The 20321-nt window shown below is 40.6% G+C and overlaps 1 long non-coding RNA gene across 1 annotated transcript; it reads right to left on the bottom strand.

Moving 5' to 3' along the window:
- Positions 1-19817: 19817 nt before the first annotated feature.
- LOC114634814 lies at positions 19818-20118 on the bottom strand. The gene is made up of 2 exons (XR_003713385.1): positions 20010-20118; positions 19818-19918 (listed from the first exon to the last, which is right to left on the bottom strand). It is a non-coding gene; the product is annotated as an uncharacterized LOC114634814 (long non-coding RNA).
- Between the last annotated feature and the right edge of the window lie 203 nt (positions 20119-20321).

Below are 20321 nucleotides of genomic sequence, written 5' to 3'. Positions count from 1 at the left end.
AGGGAGGCAAACTGCATGAAAACCCAGTAGAACCTTCAGTACCTTGCCACCAGTGATCTCATTCTCCTGTCCCTTTGCTGTGCTTGGCACATAAAGCTGACCTGAGATACTGAGTGGGAGTATGCAGCACTGAGTACTTCTGCATGTGTTCCTAAGGAACCCTGTCTCTTGTCCTTGTTATCTGTCTGTTGTAAGATAATTATTGGACCCCTGACCACCCGACCAAACCAAAAACAAAAAAACAAAAACAAACAAACAAACAAAAAACCAGTTTTCTCTCTGGGATTTGGTGACAAGTCTGGGATGTCTGGGAGTCTATGTTCTTCCAGAAACTACAGCTGAGATCTCAACATCTCTGACTATGCCAACAAAAATAAATATCTTACCAGACAGATTCCCGGATATCTGCTCAGGGTCCAGCCAAGTGAATGTGGTGGGAATCCTTCTATCTTTATTCTAAGATTCAAACTCATGGACACATTATAGAATATTGTTCTTTATATACTTTATTTTGGTATTTCTTCTTATGGATCCCTTCCCTCCTAAGGACAGCTATGGTGCCCTGCCTGTTTGATTTTGTCACCCAAGAGCATGACTAAAATCCAATGGAGAGAGTTCATTCTTTCACATGCTGGGGGCGAGGTACAGACTGTGGGCTCTACTGAGAAGCGGTCAACGGTCAGTGTGGAGTCTGAAGAATTTGCAGCCAGTGGAGCATGAATGTGAGTTCCCTGAGCTTTCCACTCACTGCTGGCGTCATACCAGGAAGTGTTCCTGTAAGTCTAGATGATAGACCCCAGTCAGTAATGGTCTTTATGAGTTCCTGCTTGCTGCCTTGCTAGTGCTAGGATCTCTCATTTCAGCATTGGCTGCCCAGTGTCATGGGTATATCAGGTTTTTCTTCTTTATTGTTGATATTATAATAAAATTACACGATTTCTTCCTTTCCTCCCCCAAACCCTCTCATATACCTCTCCTTATTCTTTTTTCAAATTTATGTCCTCCTTTTTCATGACTTATTGTTACACTCATACACTCATTTTGTGTGTGTGTGTGTGTGTGTGTGTGTCTTTCTAAATACAGCCTGCTTGCTGCTTGGTCTGTATAATATAACTTATATGTATGTATTCAGGGCTAAGGACATAAGTTTTGGGAGAGTCTAAGGTTACTTGTCACGAATCTCATTCTTACTTCCTGTCGCAATGACAGTCTCTGCTTTCCTTTTTGTTTTGAATTTCTATTGCTGTGCTAAAACCAGGACAAAAAGGACCTTGGGAGAGAAAGGATTTATGTCAGCTTACAGTTCCATGTCACAGTTCTATTATCAAAGAACTCAAGGCAGAAACCTGGAGGCAGGAACTGAAGCAGAGAGCATGGAGGCGTGCTACTCACTGGTTTGCTCCCCATGGCTTTCTCAGTCTGTTTCTTTGTACACTCAGGACCACCTGCCCAAGGGTGGCACCACCCATGATGGGGTGGGCTCTCCCACAATCAGTCACTAATTAAGGAAATGCTCAAAATAAGGAAATGCTTACAGCCCAATTTTATGGAGACATTTTCTCAATGTGGTTCCCTCTTCTTAGATAACTCTAGCTTGTGTCAAGTAGACATTAAACTAGCTAGCAAACTGGGTGTTTGCTCTTTAGGGATAACCTTAGGTTCTGAGAGTTGAATCTTCTGTCCCTTTGGGGGGCAAGCCTCTTGTGGCCATGCAGTCACATCTTAGAACGGATATCTCTTTAGAGATCTTAAATTATCCATGACCAAACAAGAGATCCCTTAATATGGGAGAAATGTTTACATTCAAAAAGATTTTGAGAGAATTTTCTTTCTAAATAAGTGTTAATAAATAGTACTAATATGGTGGAATCAAATTTGAAAACAAAAACTTTAAAAAAAAAAAGCATCAATGCTGGCCTAAAAAAAAATCGCTTTATAAAATTAAAGGTGAAAAAAATCAGATTAGAAAAAATTTAAACCTGCTATTTACCATAAGCTTCTCTCTTCACCACCTTCTATCACCACCATCAGGCAGAGGCCGATGTCCAGGGTCTGATGGAGGCTGATGTCCAGGGTCCTGTGGGACTTGTAGAAGTCTTCGCTTTAGAGGTTAATTAGGTGAAGGTGGAACACTGTGCTTAGAGGGGAAGAACACGTGCTAAGTCCTTGTTGAAGGGAAACATTCCGAAGGCATACAACTCGAAATCCAGAAGACAGAACACTGACATCTTTTCAGTTCCACTGCAGTTGGAAATCTAACAACAAAAAAGCAAATGATGCAGCTAATTTAATTAATGTTCATACTGAGGCTGCCATTAAGTTCCCTGAAAAAACTAAAGTAACCATCTTTCACTAAGCCCTGTTCATCTTAAGACGTGTGCAGGCATTTAAAAAGAACTAGGGGAAGGGAAACATGTAATAAGAACAGATAGTGCCTGTGTGAATTCAGTATATGTAATATATAACAAATATAATATTCAATAATTATACATACACATACACATACACATACAATATAATACAATACATGTAAATATATGTAATATGTAACAATAAATAAAAGTCTTTGTAAAGATATAGGAAGTGCCTAGAGATTTGTTACTGTCTTTATGATCCCAGAAGAAAATCACCAGTAATGTGAGACACTCAGAACACTGAGTTCACCTGCATCTCTGAAGTGACACCCTGCAAACAATCAATCACAACTGCAACATTTTTTTTCTACCATCCTCACTCAAACATTTTCACACCAAATTCTAGAATTTTCTTCACTGATTTCTCTCTATACTCACCAAATAGATCCAGGCTGCTCACACTTGTAATCTCTGTTTTCTTTCCCTTTGGAGAAGATGCCTTATCGCAGAACTTCATAAATCTCTCTCTGTAGTGATAAGCCTATCCACAGCCATTGATGCCTCCTCCTCTCCCTCCTCCTTCTTCACCTCCTCCTCCTCCTCCTCCTCCTCCTCCTCCTCCTCCTCCTCCCCCCTTCCCTCCTTCATCTTCCTTTTTGATAAAACTTCTAAAATAATTTCAAACAGGCAAAATAAGAGAATCTACTTGGACTTGGTATAAATATACTTTTTAAATAAATATTTGAGCTAAAGGTGAGACACAAAGACATGTCATTAAACATTTTACATGCATCTTGTGTGTTTATGTGTACACGTGTATGTGGGAGTGCAGGTGCACATGTTCATATAGAGGTCATAGGTTGTCACTGAAGCTTTTCCATTATCATTCTCCATTTTATCTCTTGAGACAGGGTGTCTCACTGAATCCAGAACTCACTGACTGGCTAGGTATCCACCTATCTCCATTCCCCCAATGCTAAGGTCATAGGAATGCATAAGCACATTTAACTTTTCTATGGATATCACAGACCCAAATTCATGTCGTCATTTCTCATGAGGCAGATACTCCACTGACTGGACCAGTTTCCAGCCTCTCATGAAATATTTTTATCTGAGTAGAGCCCCCAGAAAGTACAACTACCACCAGCCCTCCTCTTAGGAAATTCCTGGTATCTTTAACTGCCATGGGAAAAAAGTGACTTGTATATTGGCTGAAAAATCCCAACAAAACCCTCTATCCTTCCATTACCACCTACACACCCTAGTTTGGTAATGGACTTCTTTGTTTCTGGCTGGTGAATGAGTTACAGTACTCTGGCTGTGCCCTGAGTAAACTCTGCCCTCCCTCTTTTTAATCCATTCTGTGTGAATTAATTTCTGTACCTCCAACCACCAGCCCCAAGTTGGAAGGATCTTTCTTCTTAGTAATCCTTGCTCTGTTTACTGTCCAAATAGCATTCTGTGATATAACTGAAAGCTATCTATTCCTGTATGCACACATATACACACCTATTTTTTCCTGTTTACATATGCACATATTCCCATGTGTTCCTATATGCATGTGTACCCATGCCATATGTTACTGCGTATATAACTCTATACATGTGCATGACATGTGTGTGTACCCAGTTCCTATTTGATTCCATACATGTGTGCTTGTGCCCCATTTATGCATGTACTCACAGGCCCATATGTTCCTCACCTACCTTGTGTTCCAGTATGTATGAACATGTGCATTTATGAACATCTGACTAACTATCTTTAGGAACTTTCTTGAAGAATCAAAGCTTATGAAAGTGAATAACACTTCCCAGAAGATCAGAAACACTTCAAACCTAGCTCATGCCCTGCTATGTATCCCTGAGCATGTACCTTGTGTTCCTATATGTGTGCCCACATGGACATTTATGGATATGTGGCTGACTATCTTGAGGAATTTTCTTGGAGACTCAAAGTGTATTCAAGTGAAAACATGACCCATAAGATCAGAAACTCTTCAAACCAAGCCCACCCCTGCATGTTACATTACCAGGCTAGGCTCTTAAAATAAATCATCTATTAAAAGGGAAGCAATTACAAAACTTACCTTTCAACTTGAATTTCTGGGAAGTGGATGAGAGGACTTCTTCAATGGTAACTTGACCATGCTTTCCCTGATGACCTCATCTTGGAATGTTGTTAAATGTCCCTGGGTGTACACTTCAGGAAGAAAACAGTTGCTCAAATTAGTGACAATCTGACAGTAATGAGCTTTTGGTGTCTGGCAGACTCTGGTCAATCCCTAACTCATTGTGACCTAGAACAACCCTCAGGCAGCCTCAGTTTCCTCATTTATAGAATAAGGAGAATAACATTTAACTTGAAGGCTAAATTTTGGAGAGAGGCCAAATGAGATAAGTAGATATTTGTGATCTGTGTTTCCTTCCTGGCCACCTTATGCTACTTTCAAAATTGTTTGGGCTGCTGAACTAACATTTTATAGTGACCAAAGACATAGTTTCCTCCCCAACATAACATATGTCCTTCTTTATTTACTTAACATTAATTTGCCTATTTGTCTGCTTTCCCTATTCAAAAAGGTTGTACATGTTTTATGTGGACAGAAAACAATCTATTTTTCTTATGTGAATGAAATCAGAAAGAAAACCAGAATATAATATCTATTCTGAGGCAAATTATACATTTAAAAAATATAAAACTTTCCTGTTTAATTCCATGAGGGGTTAATTCCGTAAGGTTAATCTTCACTGTAGTTTGTGTCTCCATGGGAGCTAGGAAACAGGAATCTTTCTCTGTGTTTGCTTGTATGTATAGTATTCACTACAGCTGTTCTACATACCATGACCTGAGCCACCCTGTGTCTAGACTGACTACACCAAGCAGTAAGCAGGCCAAGATCTTTCTGGTCAGGCCTTGGCAGCATGAAGGGAGGAAGATGCCAATATTATTGCCAAATGGATGGCTCATATTTTCTTTCTTTGTCTATGTCGATGGCAGTCATGTGTTTCTCATGGTGCCCAGTTGTGCAATTGATGAAGCAGGCCCAGAGCCAGAAGAAGGGCCTATGGTAGGGTTAGATCTTCCCAGTAAGCTTAAGTCTGGGTTGCACTAGCAGGCATGTGTCTTTCCTGAATTATCAGCTATGATGGGCTGGGTCATAATAAAACTGAGGTGTATAAAATAGGGACCAAATGCTGAAGATGGCCCTAGGAATGACAGGATTGGGTGACTGAGAATGAGTAACTTGGTTGCTGCTGATTTTAGAGGCAGAGTGTAGCCTTCAAGATGGGGTCAATTAAAAGTTAAGGAGACAAGGAAAATGTTAAATTGGACATAGTTGAAGACACTAATAAACTCATTCCCAGAGCATTCTAAGTGATCTGTCAGAGGTTCCCTGTATATTTTAGACTCTCCCTGGTCAGTTCTGCCATGGGACAGTCCAACTACATCTATAATTTTCAATATTCGATTTTCCAGATCACAGGTAGCCAAGGTCAGGGAAAAGAGAACATTGGTTCTACTGAAACAATGTTAAACGTTCTTTTAATTTGGGCTGCTTAGTGTAGCACTGCTGTCCCCTGAGCTGAACTCTGAGGCAATTTGTTTCAGAGTTTCTCTCTAGGGCATCAAGAAAGCTCTCTGCCCTGGAACATATTTTGGTAGAAGAAAACCAGTGCTCAGCCATTAAGAAAGCCACCCCCCAAACAAACAAACAAACAAACAAAGGAAGGAAACCTTTGTTTACTGCTGGTGGAAATATAAACTAGTCAAATCTCTACAGAAATCCGTATAGATGTTGCTCAAGAAAACTAGAAATAGACCTACTATTTAACCATCTAAAGTTATATCACTCCTAGTTATTCGCCCCAAGGACACTAAGTTAGCATGTCTGTTTTAATTACTGTTTTGTTCCTGGGAAGAGACACTATGACCATGGCAACTCTTATAAAGAAAAACTTTTAATTGGGGCTAGCTTTTATAGTTTCAAAGGTTTAGTTCATGATCATGGTGGGAAGCGTGGCAGGTGTTGGAGAAGCTGAGAGTTCTACTTCCATGTTGGTAAATAGCAGGAAGGAGAGAGATACTAGGTCTGGCTTGAGCTTTTGAAACCCCCAAACTCATCCCAAGTTATACACTCCCTCCAACAAGGCCACACCTCCTAATCCCTGTCAAGTACCACTACTCCCTAATGACCAAGGATTCAAATATATGAGCCTATGAGGGTCATTCCTGTTCAGACTACCAAAATGTCACAGAGATACTTGCCCATCAATATTTACTACAGCACTATTCTCATTATCTATGTTATGGAATTGGCCTAGTTGTCCAAGAACAGGGGAATAGAGGAAAGTATCACACACACACACACACGCACATGTAATATATTAGGTATAGAGAATATATATATTAGAATTTTCCAGCCATAAAGAATGGACTTATGTCATTTGCAGAAAAATGGATATAACTGGAGATAATCATATTAAGTGCATTAAATCAGTTTCAGGAAGACAAATATCGTAAGTTTCCTTTTCTTTGTGATACCTGGATTTTCTATAGTTCCATAAAACTATATATGCATGTAGCAGGGTATTTATTCTGTTACACTATATTGTCAGTGGAGCTCGGTGATTAGGCAGTAGAAGAGGAGGTAGAGCTGGGAGAAGAAGAGAGGAAGAAGGGCGAAAAAGAGGAAGGGGAGGAGAGAAAGAGAGGAAGGGAGGGGGAGAGGGAGCAGCCATGGAGAACCATGGATGGTTTGAAAGCTATCCTGGGTAGCAACTTCTATCAAAAGTTAGATATTGGGTAACAACTCTAATTGTGTGGGCATCTTGTTAATTGAGCATTTCTAAATATATAAATCCTTTAGATAATCATTAAGCTTTAAGAGTCTCATTTCTACTGGTTACTGCGTGGATGGCAGATATTGTCTAGGGTTCAGCTGAGCTTTGTGGATGCAAAGCACAGCCATCCCCCACACTGGCATTTTGTGGGTGCCAGGACCTGCACATCTAGCTAGCCAGAGCCCCCCGGTCAAATGCAAGGAGCAGTGAAAACATGGCAGCTGCCCGGGAACAAGTTGGACGGGGCACCACTTTCTAAATATCTCCCATTATATATGCATAGATTAAATAAGACTAGAAATGGAATTGTCTAGGGGAACAAAAAAATTAAGGGGAGGAAGAAGTGACAAAAGCAGGGCTGAGGTAGAGAGCAAGGCCATTGTATGCTCAGCATACATTATATGCCTGTGATTGTTAGCTTTGCAAGTTGGCACAAGTTTTATCACCTGGAAAGAATGTATCAGTGAGGGATTTTCTACATTGGGTTGGCCTGTAGGGTTGTTTATTTGTGATTGTCTTAACTATGTTAACTGGTATGGGAATACTCAGGTCCATGTAGGCATAACCATTCCCTAGGCAGGAAGGCCTGCAAGTGTATAAGAGAGAAGAAATCTGAGCTGAGCAAAAGCAATGGGCAAGTGAATGAATGTGCATGCATTATTTTTCTCTGTTTTTGCCTGTGAATATAATCAGCTGCTCTTAGGTACTGCCCCTGTGACTGCCCCATTATGGTGAACTGTAACTTGGAACTGTAAGCCTAATATAACCCTTGTATCTAAAAGTTGTTTTTTTGTTTTGTTTTTGTTTTTGTCATGAAGTTCTGGAGTTCTATCACAGCAACAAAACTGGAAACAGGACAATGGCCAAAAACAATTTTAAATCATTTTTTTAAATTGGTGCTTTAAGTACTTCAATCTGGGGAAAAGATTTGTGGGTGACTTTTGGGGAACATATTATTGGGTGGACACTACAACCTAAGGGATGCATATTTCATACCATGAACTTATAAACACTTATAAGCACTTATATTAGCCTGCTGTAGAAGGGAAGAAAAACAAAACAAAGCCCTAATGAACACTCACTGTGAGAGAACATCCACAATTGTAAAAATTCTTTAAAGCCAAGAATCTTGGACTTAGAGATTATATGGTCCGGTGGTTTGTTTTCTTAACCTAGTTTGTGGTTTAAAAATGAAACCCTAAAAATGGTATAAGCTAGAATTGGGGAGAAGTGGCGAGTCCTCTTTTGGTGGGGTACATGTTTCGGAACCTCCTGCACTTTGCAGCATTCTTTCCAGAGCTAATTTGCAACTCTCCTGACACTTGACATCAAGAATCCTCTTGATCTAGAAGTAGATGTGGTCCTTTTAAGACTCTGAAAGTATGAGGTCAGGAAGCATCTATGGCCTCTTTAGTAGTAATGTCCACACAGGGAATAAAATGAAAGAGTGGGATGATGGGAATCAGGACATGAGTATCCTGGAAAGATGCCATGTCTTTCCTGAGAGATGCCGTCTGTCTTACTGAGATGTCTATCACTAGCTTGTAACTCAAATTTGGATTCTTCCCAACTATGCTTCATACTACAGGGGCAGAGCAACCTTCCTGGATGACCATGTTCTCTCTGTCATGATACTCTAGGACTTAATCTCTAGGTTCTTAATCTGTGGGTTAAGACCCTAGTTTGGACCACACTTTTACAGGGATCACCAAAGACCATCATAAAACACAGATATTTGCATTACAATTCATAACAGTATCAAAATTATAGTTATAAAGTAGCAGCAAAATAATTTTATGGTTGGAGGTCACAGTAAGATAAGGAACTATATTAAAGGGTCACATAGCATTAGGAAGGTTGAGAACCACTGCTCTAAGACACACGATATATATGTTCTAGGTACATAAATGAAACATCTTAATTTTCCAAGGAGTCTTAAGTCCCAGATATAGGAAAATCTTGGCCTACAGTATATCTAAAAAACAAACAAAAAAATCAAAAATAGACAACTAAACCTGAGACTAAAACAAGCAAATAAAAAGTCTTTGTTTCTCCAAGCTTCATATATAAATTGTTCTCCATGGATAAGTCTTGTATGTATCATACAAGATACAAGTATATAAACTTTGTAATGGATCCTGGACTGTTTCTATGGTGCTACCTGCAAAGCAGGCTGAGGGAAAATATGCACATATCTCTGCCCAATAGGGAAACCAAGCCCCTCTGGGTCATCTTCATCTGAAAAGCACCCATTAGACGAAACATCTAGATGGCTGCCTTATACCACCACAATGTTTTTCTAAACACAAAAATAACAACAAAATACTCTGCCATTTAAAAAAAATCAAATGAGTTTTAATGAACTTAATAATCCTATTTTATAAAATTTGGTTTGAGGTTTCAGCTGTACTTTCTGGAATTTTAAATATTTTTGTAAAAAAAAATTTTTTTTTCTTTTTAGAAATTTCCCAGAGTTGGTTTTTAAGGCTGAGCTCCCTCCAGGAGTAAGCTGACCTCGGGCAACCCCTCATTTCATCCCCAACAGAAGCTTGAATAATGACTGAGTGACAAAGTGTCTCGTTTAGTTATTATTCAACTATATTAAATTGCTAAAGTTGGTAATTGGAGCATATCTTATTACAAAGGCAAAAGTTCACCCTGTTTCCCCAGGCACAGAAGGCTTGCACATTTGAAAACTACTTCTGGCCTGTTAAGAAATTTGATGTCAAGCCACAGTGCATGCAACAAGTTAAACAGAGAAAGGCATAATAGACAAACTCTATGAAAATTACCGAGAATTACTTCAAAGATAGTTACCAACCTCAAGTCTTTATTGTGAGGGCCAGAGGGAAGGAGTAGAAGGAAATCTTGGAAATATGTCAATATTCCCAAACCCATTAAACTTAAGCAACTAAAAAGCCATCATTTAGAATATCCCAGGACTGCCATTTAGACACTGAGTTTCTGGTTGCTTAAATCATACTGTTTATCTACCTTGATTGATGTTCACACAGTATCTGTCATTAAGTCTTCTGAGAACCCACCTGGGCATATTAAAAGCCATTGGCATCTCCACTGCTCGGCTGTTTACAGGAAGTGTCGTCTGAGTAATGACCAAGAAAACCAATTTTCTCCAAAATGGTGGTACAATGAAGGAACAGTTTTCTTGAGGCAACATGGATCTGGGTAATTATTTTGATATGTTTTCCCCAAGTTTCTGCTCCAGAGGTCAGAAAGTGAATATTATGAGGACTACAGAAACCACCACCCACCGCTTGTGGTGGTATTCCCCCAAAATCCCATTGGTAGCCTTGTTCAGAGAAAGCCAGTGCAGTAGTGACATTCCCAGATGCTTCATCTGGTGGTGGCTAGCATGAGATCTTAAGGAGGCCTAGAAACTGGCATTCTTGACATGAGTGTCAGTGATTGTCATAGTAATACAAACTTGGGAAACACTTTAATTAATGACATTATTCGTTATATTGTGATCTATTCATTCTTTTAATTACTTGGCAGTTGCTGGGTGTTTTTTGAAGTATGCACCTCTGTAGAAAACTCAACTGAGATGTTCTTCCAAGACTACAACAAAAGAATCTTCAGAGGGAGGATCTGGAAATCCATATTACATAGGAGTTTATCTTGCAATCCTTCACAGCAAAGCCTGCGCATGCTCAGGCATTCGGTGTGTCTCTTCAAGTTGCCCATGTACAGCTAATACTTAGCCCATATGTCAGTCTGGAAGTTGAGGACTAAGAGGTCTGTCCTTGCTTTAAAGTGATAATAACTGGCTTGTGGAAATAAGAAAGGAGGCTGCCCTGCAGGTGAAATGGTTGGGTCTGGGTAATATGGCAAAGATGAGTGAGAACCAATCTTTGTCAACCATTACAGTGGATGTGGCAGCCACATATCTAGTTGAAGATAGTCATTTAAAGGCTCTGTGACTACAAAGTCAGGTATGGGTCACTGGTGGGAACTCTCGTTCAGAATTTCCTGCTAGAGCAGCAGCCCTAAACACATGCATATGGTTTTTCTTTTCTTCCTTATCATTTCTATAGCTTTGTTTGTCCAGCAGGGATAGGACTTGAGGAGGTGTTGTTTCTCATTTAGAAGCCTATGGAGGATGTGTAAGCTTACAACTTTCTTATAACTTTCACCATTGTACAGTTATGTATAAAAGGACTTGTCCATACTGTGTCTAGAAAACAATATGTTATTATAATCACATTTTGACAGAAAACTCCAAATCTAGTTTTCCGCTTGCTCAGATGAATGGAAGGTGAGATGAAGGCCCTTCTAGTTTTGAATAAGAGAGTAATAACATTGATGGGTGTTGTGGTGGTTTGAGTATGCTTGGCCCAGGAAGTGGCACTACTAGGAAGTGTGGCCTTGTTGGAGTAGGTGTGGCCTTGTTGGAGGAAGTGTGTCATTGTGGGAGTAGGCTTTGAGACCCTCCTCCTAGCTACATGAGAGGCAGTCTTCTGTTTGACGTTGGAACAAGATGTAGAACTCTCAGCTCCTCCAGCACCATGACTGCCTAGATGCTGCCATGCTTCCTGCCTTGATGATAATGGATTGAACCTCTGAACCTATAAGCTAGCCTCAGTCAAATGTTGTCATTTATAAGAATTGCTTTGGTCATGGTGTCTCTTCACAACAATGGAAACCCTAACTAGGATAGGAATACTCAAGACCCCTGTGGTATTCTACTCTAACATAGGTTATAAAGAAAAAATTAAAGTCTAGACAAGTAATGTAACATGCCCTTCATCTCGGAAATGAAAATAAGTCCTGACAGGTTAGGCTCCTCCCTGGGTTGCTAAAAGGCTACTAACTTCTGAGTTCTGAAGTCAGTGAAGCCATAGAGTCTTGGGCTTCAGCTAACATTGAAATAATTTTTGACACTATGAGTCAACCTAAAATTAAGCACTGAAAAAGAAAACACAGGAATGTGGGTAGAAGGTGCTTACCACTGCAACTGCTTCCATTACAGAAACAATTGTTTGGACCAAGATATTTTGTTTGCTGAAGTCTGGGAAGAAGGAAGTACGATCCAAATAGGAAAGGTCCCAGTGACAAATGAGAAGCCCTTGGACACTGTGGTGTATTGTTCTGCCTCATCTAGAAGGCAAAATACTGCCAGGACAGGAACGAATCCTTTCCAAGTAGATGATGAAATGCACTTTATTGACATTATCAATAAGGATGTATTTATGGGAAACAAGCACAGAGCATTGCTCACACTTACAGGACATGGAAGGTAACAAAAGCAGAGTCGTGTGTCTCATCATGAAGTCTACATTGCTTTGCGGCTACCAGGCATTGGCTTGGGATGTGGAGAACAAGAGGACTTTCAGGTTTTTAATCTTATGCTATGAAGTCTCAACTTCCTTATGGCTAAAATAGACATGAAAGTATCTGCATGTTGTAATGAGATCACGGAAGAGAATCAGTTTGATTTTAGGGGTAGGGTCTCACACATTTAACCCTCAACTATTGGGCAACAAATATGACTTCTTTCATGTGCATTGAGATCCGAATGATCTATGGTAGGCCAGCAAGGCACAAAGTGTAATGCAGATCTATATCAATTTTTTTGGCTTGCATTAATACAACTATTAAGTTATTCTTAGTTTTCCATTTCTTCCTCTGTTAAGGGCTTATCTATTTGCCCTCTTCTTAGAACCTCAAAAGGAAAACCAACCTAACAAAACCCAAATCCAACAACTCCCTTTGGGACTACATATGAAAACAAGTTTTATCGTTCCAAACCATCCCACTTCTCAGAATCCTTTAAGAAAAATGAACAACTTGGTAGATGAAACACAAGTTCAGAAAGTCATTCCGGCCGTGCCTTAAATGCATGCACATTATTATAAGACGATGAGTCATTACTTGTTCCTGTAGAATTTTTTAACTGGGGTTAAAAAAAAAAAAGTTAATAGAGGGTGGTTAAAGTTGCCAAGTTGAGAAATCTAGAGAACAAAGAACTTTTCTTCTAGGGATAGGTAGGAGTCAGCAGGTTTAAAGCCACCAGGAACCTTCAAAACCATCATTTTATAGATGAGAAAGCAAAAAAGTTAAGTAGAGACACTAATAACAAATATTTACTGAACATGCTTAGGACTGGATACTCATCCAGTGGTTTCATGTAGCGCTTAATCCTTAAAGCAATCCCAGAGCTAGGTGCATAGTTGATGACGTGTTAAAGCATATCAAAGATAAGGAAATTGAAGATGAGGGAGAGCAAGGCATTTGCTCAAGGGTAAACAGCCTGTTCAGTCTGCTGAGCTGTCTTGATGAGGAGAATGGTTGATAGAATCATTTATGTAGCCAACTAGCATTTTCTGAGCACTTATTTAATGTCAAGTGTGTGCTTGGTGCTGGGGATGCAAAAGCATGTGAGCCAGTTGTGGTGTGTCCTTTGTGGCATGTGCAGAACATCAGGGAGGTATGTGTGCCCACTGCCACAGGAGAGTGGTTACAAAGGGGGATCTGTGGGTCTCGGTGTAGAGTGCAGGCCTGTGAGTGAGCCAGGTATCTTTTTTCAGAGTATTCAAGGTGGCTTTTCAGAAGTTGAATTCATTGCTCTGAGACCTGAGAGGTCAGTGTGATAACTAGAAGAGGTATGGGAAGTGTAAAGATATTTCAGATTGGGAAACTCAAGGGTGAGTACCCTGGGCCAGAGCATGAAGAATGGGGTGGGGATGGGCGGCAGTGGAAAGAAAGGGCAGATAAGCAGACCTTTTGTGCAGAGCGTTAGCACTTCCTTTCTGTATTGTAAGGATAACGGCTTTGGGGGCTACCTTACAAACGTTTGCCAGTGATGCTCTAGCTGTCTAATATTACAGCCTTCCTTGGTTCCTTCCTTGAAAATGTCTGGAGCAGCTTGGGTCTACTAGTTCTACAGTTCCTTTGGCAGGTCCTCCAGAACCTCAGGGATCTTCCTCTGATTCACTTCTTAGTCACTTCCTTAATACAAAACTGCAGCAAGCTCCTTCAAAATGCAGACTGTTTTTTCTCAATATTCTTATTCAGTTCTCCCAAATGTCCGAATCACATGCTATATACACTGACACCGTTTGGTAAATCCATTAACGATCCTAGCACCAATTTTCTTTTGTTTAAAGATAGTAGTCAAACATTTGATTTTATACCCTGTTCACTGGTGGTATTTGAGAATCATGTCTATTCATTTGTTCTTATTTTGGGATAGTGTTTCCCTCTTTCCAATGTATTTTTCCTAACAGCATCAAAACATCTGTTATTACTTTCTCACTTGAGCTGGTAGGATGCTGCCCATTGCCACTGTGCTCTCTAAAAGCCACCCCTCATGCATGGCCTGGCTTCTGAGAACTCCACTAGAACTTCTTGCTTCAGCTAAAAGCACTATGCAATCAATGAAACAAATAGCCAGTCTGAAAACATGTAACACTTAAGTTATCTCTACCATAGTAGAAAAGAATTCAGACCCTTTGCACATTTAACTAACTTACTCTTCAAACACACTGCAACATCTTAAAGGGATAAACATGCCCACTAGCATCATTCAGCTTAACGGGAGAGATGTCACTCGGGAAAGGAAAAAAATAGATAAATTTGATGACAGCATGAGTCACGATGATTGGCTCTTACGAATGGGCTTCCAAGTTCTGTAATGGATAATGGGGGGAGTTGGCTTGGGTTGAGTGGTTACTTATCAGGATTTGTGCTACTGGTCTCCAGGCAGCATATAAATTACTACTAACTTGTTGTGGTAGAGAATGAAGGCAAATTCCTTCTGTAAAAAGGCATGCAGCTCTCCTTGATTTATTACTTGTGGTGACATTCAGCTGACTAATGAGAAGGATCAAACTGCTCCATGACACCGTATCGACTTTGTCCTAACTCTTGGAATTCTACTTGTACATTGAGGCTTATTGCTCAGCTGTAAGGAAATGTACACGGTAGTTAGAGGGAAGAGGTTTTTGTGCTCCCGTCCCTGTGGTGACTTTGAAGCGGTTTGTCAAGTGATATTTCAGGCTCTGCAGCCTCACACCAGGTGTGAACCCGGGGGTAACGACTTTGTTAAATTTTCTCAAAGCTGGTTCAAGGACTTTGAACAAGTACAAAGTGTGTGATGTTTGGGGATTGCCTGCATTGTTATGGATAAAAAAAAATGATTCATACTCCATGAGAGACAGCTACCTTTGGACAGAAAGAGGTAAAATAGGTCACTATGTCAAAAAGAGCCAAGGAATGGAGAGAAACTCCAGCAAGACCTATCCAGATGCAGGCTGCTAGAACACCATGGTAGTCAGAAGGTGTTGCCCTGGGCTCTGTTTGGCACGTGTTTGGTCTGCCCAATTGAAAGTAGGCAGTGTCACAGAGACCCAGGATACTGAGGTTCTTTCATCCTTAAAGGGCACTGTGAGTCTTAACATGGAAGACTAGACACTCATCCTGTAGAAAAGAGCAATAGCCACCATTGTGTAGAGTGAAGTGGGACTGAGAGAAATTCCATCAGATGGGGACTCACGCAGAGTCAGTTGTGTGAAGTATGTGATTAATATTATAATGATGCCGTCTTAAAATCATATTGCCCTTCCACTTAGCAGCTTCCTTTAAAAGAAAGAAAGAAAGAAAGAAAGAAAGAAAGAAAGAAAGAAAGAAAGAAAGGAAGGAAGGAAGGAAGGAAGGAAGGAAGGAAGAAAGAAAGAAAGGAAGGAAGGAAGGAAGGAAGGAAGGAAGAAAGAAAGAAAGAAAGAAAGAAAGAAAGAAAGAAAGAAAAAGGTAGAAAAGAAACCATGTGATCCAACCAGACATGCTGCTAGAACATTATTTGAAGAGACCACAGCTAAGTGACAGGATAGCTGTTATGGCCCCTACACTCCACCATCTCTTTCCTTGAACATACAGTTTACACCGCAGATAATTGTTACAAGGGAGTCATGTCCTGTGACCTACCGGTCAGTTCTCTGAATTTGTTAAATATATCCCTCTTTCTCTGGAACTAGAGCAGAATGAACATGCAGTACTATGATGGAGAAAACAAAGTGGAAGTTTAGGGTAAGACAGCCATTGAGTTTGATGATGCCCAGTCCTAGGAAACAAAATGAGTCTTGCATCCAGCCTGTAACCAGAGAATTGGTCCCTAAAATCCATCCTTGTCCTCTTGATCTGTACAAGTCCAGGCTTCCTACTTTGTACCTTCCCAGATGAAGGAAAGGGGGATGGGAAGCAGAGAGAAGGTAAAAGTGGGGTTTCCACTCACTAAAGTGGTGAGCTACCTCATTCCATGAACGGGACAGGACAAGGACCAACACTGGAAGGGGCTTCACCCTCCCCATCCACCATACTAATTGTGCTTGCTCAGTGAGCTCCTGTCCTTCATCCTTCCTCTCCAGTTCCCAAATCCAGACACCCAACTCCCAAAAGCCATAGCAAATTAATAGTATTCAGTGTCTTCCCAACTGTCACAGTTCTGCCCAGCATGCAACGTCTGACTTCTATTTTCCTATAGGACAGCTGGAGGTTTCAGGCAGCAAACAAAGATGTCTCCAACCAAGGTGGAAATAAAGACAACTATCTTATTATTCAGTGCATGCAGATAGCCCTGCCACAGAGGCTTACAAAGGCACGGTGAAATCCCACATGTTTTATAAATCAGCATGCTAGAAATAACAAGCAAACAGCTCAAGTCTCCTGAGGAGACAAACAGTTCTAGCTCAAGATAGGATCCCAGACACCTTCCAGGGAGGCATGGTAGCATTTGGAGGGGTCATGACCTTAGAGATTTCTGTGTTGTAGAACCAGAGGTTGAGCTTATCTGGGCAGCCCAGAAGACAGCATTTAAATTCCAAAAGATTAGAGCAAGGACTCTGGCCTCTTGTGCTCTTACACAGACTTGGTACTAATAACAGGAACACCAGGAGTCTCTTGAGCAAATCATCCATTTCCAAGATGCCCAGCTCATAGTGAAAGAGTAACCCCAAGCTTTTTGGACCTCCAGTCCTGGAAGGCTGGCTACCCCACATGGCTTTTTTCCTTCAGTGCCACCACACACTGAGTATTTTTATGTAGGCATGGGCAGGGGGTTGGAAGTGTAGTTTTCTTAAGTGACACCATTTAGCAGCATCTGCCAGCATCCAGATGTTCATTCTGGGGAGGTCAGGGTCTCAGCAAGCTGGCCAAAGGAAAGCAGTCTGTTCATGTAAAGGATCTCATATAAATGACAACAAATGGCAGTCTCCTAAAGCAACCAAGGGAAGGGGTAGCAAAGATTCCTTTCTCATTCTGGGGAATCTCTGGTTCATAACCTGAATCATCTCCAAAGGCTGCATTGGGGAGAGTCCTGCCTTCTCCACTTGCTTGACCTTAATTCTCAACACCTAGCCCGTGCACCTAAACTTTAGTTTGATGCTTGTGGTGTCCATCTAAAATGCAGTTCTGAGCTTCTTCTCTTGCTCAACCAATTGGGAGTGCAGCCAAAGAATATGCATTTTTACAAAGTATCCCCAAGTAATTCTGAAGTCAGTGTCATCAAGACTGACTGACCTACCCAATCACTATACAGCAGCCTATTTGCTTAGGTGGGGACTCCTGGAAGGTAGAGTTACCTGTGCCCATAGTAACCTAGGCTCTTTTAAGTTGTGGGCCTTAGAAAGGTTTCTGGGAGTGTATTTTGGCCTCTGAAAATGTGACCCTAGGAATATTTGTTAGTTCTGGCATATGTATTAAGAAACATAACATGTTAGAAAACTGAGTTAAACTCTTCAGCAAGTGGTTTTTGTTTTTGTTTGTTTGTTTGTTTGTTTGTTTGTTTTTAATAAAATTTCTCTGGCACTTGGGTTAGCTCACAGATGGTTCAAACTGTCCCTTTTTCTCTCCACCAAAGATCACGCTATGTCCTCTGTAGATTCCTGGACAGAGTTGATAAGCAAACCTGCTTTTAGCTTGCAGCTCTAAGCCCAACACCCCTGACACCTAGGCTCAAGATAATCTTAAATTATAAGCTTACTTTCATCTAGTGATTTTCTGTTTTGTGACTTGGTATATACACTTGACCCTGTGATAGGGACAAAGCCTATAATAGCAATGGACTTCCTTTGTCCTTCAGAACTGAATGGTCTGTCTCTTCCTGAAGGGCCTCTGTCATGCTATCTATGACATCTGTCTCTCCTAATAAAGCTCTTCCTCAGACCTGAAGGTCTATTCTTTCCCTGCAGGGTCCCACTATTGTTGCCATGGCAATGATAGTATGACTCCCCTAATGGGCTCTTCAGAGGGGTGATTCTTCTCAGCTTTCTATGCAGTGCTTATGACATCTTGCATTTTAACATGTTAATATTATATTTGAGGGACAACATAGAATACCCCCAGTTTATATGGCCACAGTCCTCTGTGAATTTGTAGCCTGCCTTAGGAAAGCCTGATTCATGGCTCTCAGAGACACATTAGATAATTTCTCTGTTGTACCTTAATGACAACTGAAATACTTGATTTGGCTATGTAAAATAATGTCAGATAGGCAAATGTATATGGGCTGGCTCGTATACATGCCGATCAAAAAGCATTGTACTCCAAGAGTTAAACTATCTCAAGTGTTCTCGTACATTGTACATGTACCATTTAATGAAGTCTTCATAAAGTGGGCAATATTCTTCCTAGTCATTGATAAAGATGCTAGATCTTAAATAATTATCTAAGATCACACAGTTAATGTGTGACCATCTTGAGATTCTCCAGCAGGATACAAACCCAGCCAGTCTTTCTGAGAGCCACATTCTTTTCTCTATAGTCTATTGTCTCCCAAGAAATACAATAATAAAGTACAGGCATCTCATCTTTTGTGGGTTTAGTTTCTACTGTTTGATATGATAGAAGCTAAGCTAGAGAAATCTTTAAATCACCCATAAATTAGTTGTGTAAGATTTGGTATTACGTTTGTATAAGTATACAATGTATATATGCATGTAAAAAAAATTGTATGGTATTTTTTGCCAAATAAAAGAAAAAATACTTGTAGAGTCAGTCAAATTTGAGCAGGTTAGATGACTACATGGTAACTCTTTACACATACGTACATATAAATGAGGGTCAGATTAACAGTGAAAGCATGTGATATACCTGTTCCATGTGAGAGCCAGATTAGTATTCTGTCATTAACTGATTTGATCTACATTTGAGTGAACTGAGGCCCAAAGAAGCTGCCCAGTTTCAGTCTCTACTCATGTTTCTAACATGCTCTATGATGACGCATCTGGCCTAGTAAGGGAGAAAGCAGAAAGAACCTAATGACGCTTATTTTCTTCCATTCTGGCCCAACTAACCCCAGGTATGAAATGCAGTGAGTTGCAAAATAGTCAAGGCCTGGGCGTCTTGTCTTACCAGAAGAGAGCTATTGGCTGTGGCTTCAGCTCTGCCCTGGAGCCGTCTGTCTTCCTGGGAGGAGTGAACCCCAGCCAGTTGAAGTTCTCTGGACAGTTCGCGGAATTGTTCAAAGCAGTAGAAATTGGAAAAAGGTCCAAGGGTGTTGACAAAGGGACAGAAATCTGCAGCATTAGAACACAGTGTGCATCTTTGACGTACAGACCTCCATCCCCTTGAGACAGGAGGAAGCCAGAATATATGATGTAGTCAGCTGTTGACTTGTAATGAGAAAGTACTATCTTTAATAAATGGGGCAAGATTGGGGGAGAAAGCTCATAGGTCTTAGTGGGCTGCATGATGGCAGTCAGGAGCTACCTGTAAAGATGAAGGGGGGGTGAATTAATTACTTTTCTCATTGTGTGACACAATAACCAGACAAAAGCAACTTAGGAAAGAAGAAGCTTACCTGAGCTCACCGTTTGAGAGCATATTGTCTGCTGTGGAGGATAAGGTATCACAGTAGACAGCTTTATGATGACAAGAGTGTGTGGCTGGGACCCCTCACCTCCTCATAGCTTGGTGAAACAGAATTTAGAAAAGGAACAGAAAGTGAATAGGGCCAGGACATAAAAACCCAACCAGTGACCCACTTTCTCCAGCAAGGGGTCATCTTCTAAAACTTCCACAACCTTCCAAAAACAGCACAAACATGGGGGATTAAGTGTTCAAACACATACGCTCACTTTCAAACCACAACAAGAATAAACAAAACTGCCCT

This window comes from Grammomys surdaster, unplaced genomic scaffold, assembly GCF_004785775.1.
Source record: "Grammomys surdaster isolate TR1022 unplaced genomic scaffold, NIH_TR_1.0 99, whole genome shotgun sequence".
NCBI classification, from domain to species: Eukaryota; Metazoa; Chordata; class Mammalia; order Rodentia; family Muridae; genus Grammomys; species Grammomys surdaster.
The sequence above is the reverse complement of the archived record's forward strand: the minus strand, read 5'-3'. Positions and strand labels throughout refer to the sequence as shown.